Here is a 6136-nt window from a genome sequence, read left to right on the forward strand (position 1 = left end):
GACGCCTTTTCTTTAGCTCTGTTGGCCCAGGTCTGAGTGGCGCCTCCTGTCTGGCTACTGCTGTGACAGGTACCATGATAATGACCTCCCGAGGGTGAGCTAACGATTCATCACTTTGGTTTTCACCAGAATGAAGGAAGGAGGGGGCGGGTGTCAGAATCACCTGGGTGCTTTTTCAGACCACACTTTCCTTCCTGGAACTGAGTTCCTGCCCCAGACACTCCCAGCCCAGCCTCGATGTTTTCCTTTTGGCACCCTGCCCTGCTGGAACAAATCTGCTGGCCAGGGTCCTGGGCCCTCCCTGACAACTGTGCCCAGAGCCGTAGGAGAGGGAGAGAACCTTCTGGACAAACCACCCAGGGGCATGGTTAAGTAACAGTGCAGGGTAATATTCTCCAAGCCAGTGGAACAAGTTGAGATGAAATGGTTAAAATGTTGCAAAGCAAACACTTGCATTTGCTGAAAGCTTTTATTCGTTTATTTGTTATTTTGACTCCTGCTCCTTTTACTGCCTCCAATGTTGTCTTAATGGTCTAATGCTGCTATAACAGAAATACCGAAAGGGGGCGGCTTCGACAAACAGACTCTTACTTTCTCACAGTGTAGGAGGCCACAAGTCTGCATTCAGGCCACCAGCTCTTGGGGCAAGTTGGTTTCTGGGACAATCCTTCTCCCAGCATCTCCAGCCTCGTGTCCTCGGTCCCTTGTCAATCGGCATGTGGCATCTGTCTTCCCCATTTGTCCTTGCTTGTCTCTGTGTCTACTCAGAAGCAGTTAGACTCAGGACACACCCTACATCAATATCACCTCATTACCATGACAAAGAAAACCCTGAGCTCACATGGGCTCCATCCCCAGGGACAAGGACGGGACTCCCACACATAATTTGTTGTTGTTGGTGGTGGTGGTGGTGATTATGTGCCGTCAAGTCAGACCCGACTCATAGCGACCCCTCCTTGGGTTTCCGAGGCAGTATCACTACGGAAGTAGATTGCCCCATCTTCCTTCCGAGGAGTGGCTGGTGGATTTGGACCACCAGCCTTCTGGTTAGCAGTCAAGTGCCATAGCCACTATGCTACCAGAGCTCTCCACACATACTTTAGAGAGACACAATTCAGTGCGTACAGATGATTACAAGCCATGTAGTCTCACTCCGTAAGCCCGGCCTTAGCACCTTTGAAACTGTCTGGGCAAGAGCCTGCTTCCTGCTGCCTCCTCACGGCAGGAAGGCCCGTCCCGGGGGCCTCTGACCGTCACAGGGTCTCACGAGCTGCTCCATACAAGCCCTCCACCCAAGTTCAGAAGACGACTTTCCCCTTTGACATCAGATCTGCGCCGAGCACTTCTCCAGGACCGACCCGGTCGTCTTGCAGCTCCGCCGACGTTCTCCTAGGCTGTGACCCTCAGGGCCTCCTGTCTCTCTGCCCTGCTTCCGCTGTCTCTACGGCTTCTCCGTGGCCTTTCTGCCTCAAGCCCGACTGAGGCACTGCTTTGAAAGGCTGTAAGCACTGTTGCCAGCTGCCCTGGAGTGGGGCCCTGCTCGTGCGACCCCACACACAATGGGATGCAAGCTGCAAGTCCGACTGCTGAGACCCAGAGGGTGTTCACGGGCTGATTTTCAGAAGGAGACCGCCAGGCCTTTCCTCCTGGTCTCTTAGTCTGGAAGCTCCGCTGAAACCTGTCCAGCATCCTGAACACACAGGCCTCCACGGACATGGGGTCTGCTGGCAGGGAGTTAGACCCAGCCTCGAACCCGGCCTCCCAGCATACAAGACCAGAGCTCTCCCCTGAGCTACAGGCCACCAGGACCCCTTTCCCTGCAAAGATTACAGCCCAGGAAAACCTGTGGGGACGGCTCTTACGCTGTGACGTGGGGTTGCTCTGAGTCAGAATGCACTTAATGACACCCAACAACATCAAAGGAGATTGTTGGGTCACCCAGCATGCAGTGACCTCCATTGCACAGATAATGAGACGCTGGGAGGAGAGACTGAAAGGAAATACAACAAAACCTTAAGGCTGGGTTTCCTGGGGTGGCGGGGACTGTGCTGGTAATTTCCCTTAGTTCTGATTTGATCAATTTTCTCAGTTCTCCAATATGTGTATGAGAAACCAGTGGAGACATCGATACACAGATGGGGTTCAGCTGGAAACTGATCACTTCTCCTCACCCAGCACTAATTCCCCCTCCAGTTCACATACCCCCCCCAGGAACACATTTTATAAGCTCTCAGCCCAGTGACCTGGCAGGAAGCTCTCTCCCCTCTCACATCCCCTTTCAGGGTTCACAATACACATTTACATCTTAAAAGACCGTCTCCACTTTGCTGGGGAAATCCCCTAGGTCTCCCTTACAAAAATGTTCATTCTCTGAATGAGGGTATCAGACAGGAAACCAGGCCAGAACCTTCCACCCCGGCAGAGCCCTGTCTCAGTGATTAGCATTGGGACCTAAGGAAGAGAGCTCACCAGGAAAACAAGACCAGAGCCCAGATCAGATGGAGCCTAACCGGAAGCAGGGCCTGATCGCCACCCTCCCCGCACCTTGATTTCTGAGGACAGGGCTGAAGCCGTTCTGGAGTCCAGAAGGGCGCAGCTGCCCTGCAGACAGCTCTTAACTGCCCCCAGCTGCAAGGGTCAGCGAGCCAAGGACGCAGGAATCCAAGCAGATGCAGATCTTGGAGGTCTGGGTGACACTGCTGTCAAACCGCCCAAGGCACACTTTGCTGGTGCAAATATTCCGTTCTGCGTTTTAGGAGAACCTGTCCTGCTGGGTGAGGAGACAAACGCAGGTGAGCATTTACCCTGGGTCAGTGAGTTCACAGAGTGTCTGGGGCCACAAAGTGTTACGCACTCGACTGCTAACAGAGGATCGGAGGTTTGTGTCAACCCATGGTGCCTTGGAAAAGAGACCTGGTGAACTTCTTCCAAAACATCAGACACTGGAAACCTAGTGGGGCACTACGTACCCGGACACATGGGGGCGTCGGTGAGTCAGAATCAGGCAGGCAGTTAACAGCTGCTGCTGGTTAGTAAGAGGGACTCAGGAGGAGGGGCAAGGAGTCACCTCAACAACACACAACAAGTTGGGGTCAACTCAACAACACACAACGCCAAGTCCGAGTTGACTCAACAACCCACAACAAGTCTGAGTCAACTCAACAACACACAAGTCGGAGTCGACTTGACAACACACAACAAAATGTCAGAGTCGACTTGACAACACACAACAAGAAGTTCAAATCAACTCAACCACACACAACAAGTTGGAGTCAATTTGACAACACACAACAACAAGTTGGAATCAACTCAACAACACACAACAACAAGTCAGAGTCGCCTCGACAACACACAACAGCAGTTGCTGCTCAGACTCACAGCTGGGCTCCCTGGATTCCCAGTGGCTGGTTTTTCAGGAGATCACCAGGCCTTTCCTCTGCGTCTCCTCTGGGTGGGTTCGACCTGCCAGCCTTTCATTCAGTAGCCAAATGCTTAACTGTAGCAGCCCGGCGCTCCTTATGAACACACTCATCTTACAAATGTGGGGCCTGAGACGCACGGGGTCTCCAGCCCTGCCAGGTGCCTCCTGGCCTGAGTTGGAGACTCAGAACCCCACCCTGGGTGCTCACCTGGGGTTCCTTCTCCCCGCACCACAGAGCACCTGCCTGACACAAAGCCAAGCCACCTGACAAGGATGGGTTCCTGGGAAGGTGAGGCCATCGACCAACACATCTATGACTGCCGAGGACTGAAGAAGGTCATCTCCCCAGTTGACCGCACCGCTGTTCCCTTCCGCAGGCTCGTTGGGAGTGCACCCCAGGCCTGCAGACGCATGGGCAGCAGGATGCACACCCCACCCCACTCCACCCCGCTTGGAGGAATCTCGTCAGCAAAGCAGTGGTCAGCGTTGCCTGTCCCCTAGACCCCAGGGGAAAGAAGGGGTTGAGGGCCTCTCCCCAACACCCACCATCACTGCCCAGGCCTTCCAGAAAAACCAAACTCACTACCATTGAGTCGATTAGATTCACAGCAACCCTTCTTGGGTTTCCAAGGCAGTGTCTCTACAGAAGTAGATTGCCCAGTCTTCCTTCCAAGGAGTGACTGGTGGGTTTGAACTGCCAGCCTTCAGGTTAGCAGTCAAATGCCTTAGGCACTAGGTCACCAGAGCTCACAGTAACACATGAAGGTAGTCCGAAATGTCTGTTCAGCGTTGAGCAAGGACCATTGAAGGCCTTTATTTTTTCAGACTTGTACTGACCCTTTCTGCCATAGGACGGTCGGGTTAACACTGAGAAAAAATGTGAGTGTGTATTTTGTTCTGCTTCCTGTCAGGAATTACAATCCAAAATGGCAGTATGGCCTCTGTAGATACATGTAAATGGGCTTTTAATAAGCTACTTGGTAAGAAACTCACTCAATAAATACAAATCACATTTAAATAAATACTGAACTGTGCTAATGTGGATTTTTATTGGCTGTTATGTCAGAAAGAGTCAACATCTGCAATGCTCCCCAGACAAAACTCCCCAGTCCCCCCTCCATGAGTCACTGCACTCTCTCCGTGTGGAACAATGGCTCTTGCCCATAAGGTTGACAGTGTCTGCTCCCAGCTGCCTCTCATGGACTGATTTCCTCAAGAAGGCTGGGACAGCAGACAGAGCCGAGGGCCTGCTCTGAGTGAATGCGATCAGAGACCCCCAAGTACAGAGCACACTCTGTACAGAGAGGCCCACGAGGGAGACCACGAGGAAGCCTACTGGTCTTGCCCTGGGTTCTGGTGGGAGGTGGACTAAAATTTTCCCTGGGAATTCATAACAAGCCAGGCCTCACGTGCATTTAAGGCCTGATCTCATAGCACATATGTGCTTCCAAAAATTCCTGGCTGAGATTTTCACATAAAGCAAGCCTTCATCCAGGAGCTGGCCTGAGGCAAACATAAGCCCTCCACCAATCCCACAAAGTAGTATCCACTCAGTCTTCAAAGAGCCCCCAGAGATGAAGACCCACTGACGATCAGCCCACGATTTAAAAAAAAATCACAAAACTTACAAAGAAACAAGACAGCACAAGCAGAAACAACAAACAGCAGAATCAGACCTGCAGAAACATAGACGTTAGAACCATTGGATTTTAAGAAAATGGAACACAACCTGTTGATTCTGACCATGACACCCCTATGAGTTGCCCAGCAGAACTGCTCCACAGGCTTGCTCCTGGCGGGTCACCAGGACTTCCTTCCGCTGAGCTGCTCGGTGGGTTTGAACCTCCAACTTTCAGGTGAGCAGTCAAGCACGAACTGTTTATGCCACCCAAGGACCTTTGAATGATTGGATGTAGACTACAAGATAATGTGGAAAAGACACAGGCCTGGGAAATGAAAACTAGAAATTAAAAGCCATGAAGGATCCAGGGGAAAAACTAATATGTCTGACTGAATTCCAGGAGAGATCTGAGGTAATGGGGATGATGCAGTTATTGTGGGCAAAACGAGCTGAGAGTTTGCCAGAATCCACAAAAGACGCAAATCCCCCGATTCCAGAAGCCCAACAAACCTCAAGCAGAATTTATTCAAGAGGCTCAGCACCCAAGTTGGTGGTAAAGAAACGTCAGAGCCCTAAAGACAAGATGAGATTTTAGGAGCCGCCCGGGAAAAGGGCAGCAAGGTGACCAGCCAGACTGAAGTCTGACTTTTCAACTACAGCCGTGGAAGCCAGAGGTCACTGGCATTAACGCCTTCACCATGAGTGAAATAGCTGCCAGTGAGGGTAATTACTTATGAAGAATGGGGGCAAACTACCACCTTTTCAGACTAAAGCCTTGGCCAGATACTTGTGGAGCTGATTGTCTGTGAAGGAGCTCTGGTGGAGTAGTGCCTAAAGCAACTGACTGCTAACCAGAAGGCTGGCGGTTCAAACCCACCAGCCGCTCCTCAGAAGGAAAGTTGGGCAATCTACTTCCGTAGTGATACCTCCTCGGAAACCGAAGGAGGGGTCTCTGTGAGCTGAAATCTACTCGACAGCAGTGAGTTTATTGTCTGTGTCTAAGGAATCCACGTTCTTGTGTAGATAAACAGGAGACGGACCGCCTGTCCTCAGAGCGTCTCTCAGTCCTGCCGACCTGAACTGCACAAACTGTG

The sequence above is a fragment of the Orycteropus afer genome, unplaced genomic scaffold, assembly GCF_000298275.1.
Source record: "Orycteropus afer afer isolate SDZICR_OR568_19922 unplaced genomic scaffold, OryAfe1.0 scaffold00006, whole genome shotgun sequence".
Taxonomy (NCBI): Eukaryota; Metazoa; Chordata; class Mammalia; order Tubulidentata; family Orycteropodidae; genus Orycteropus; species Orycteropus afer.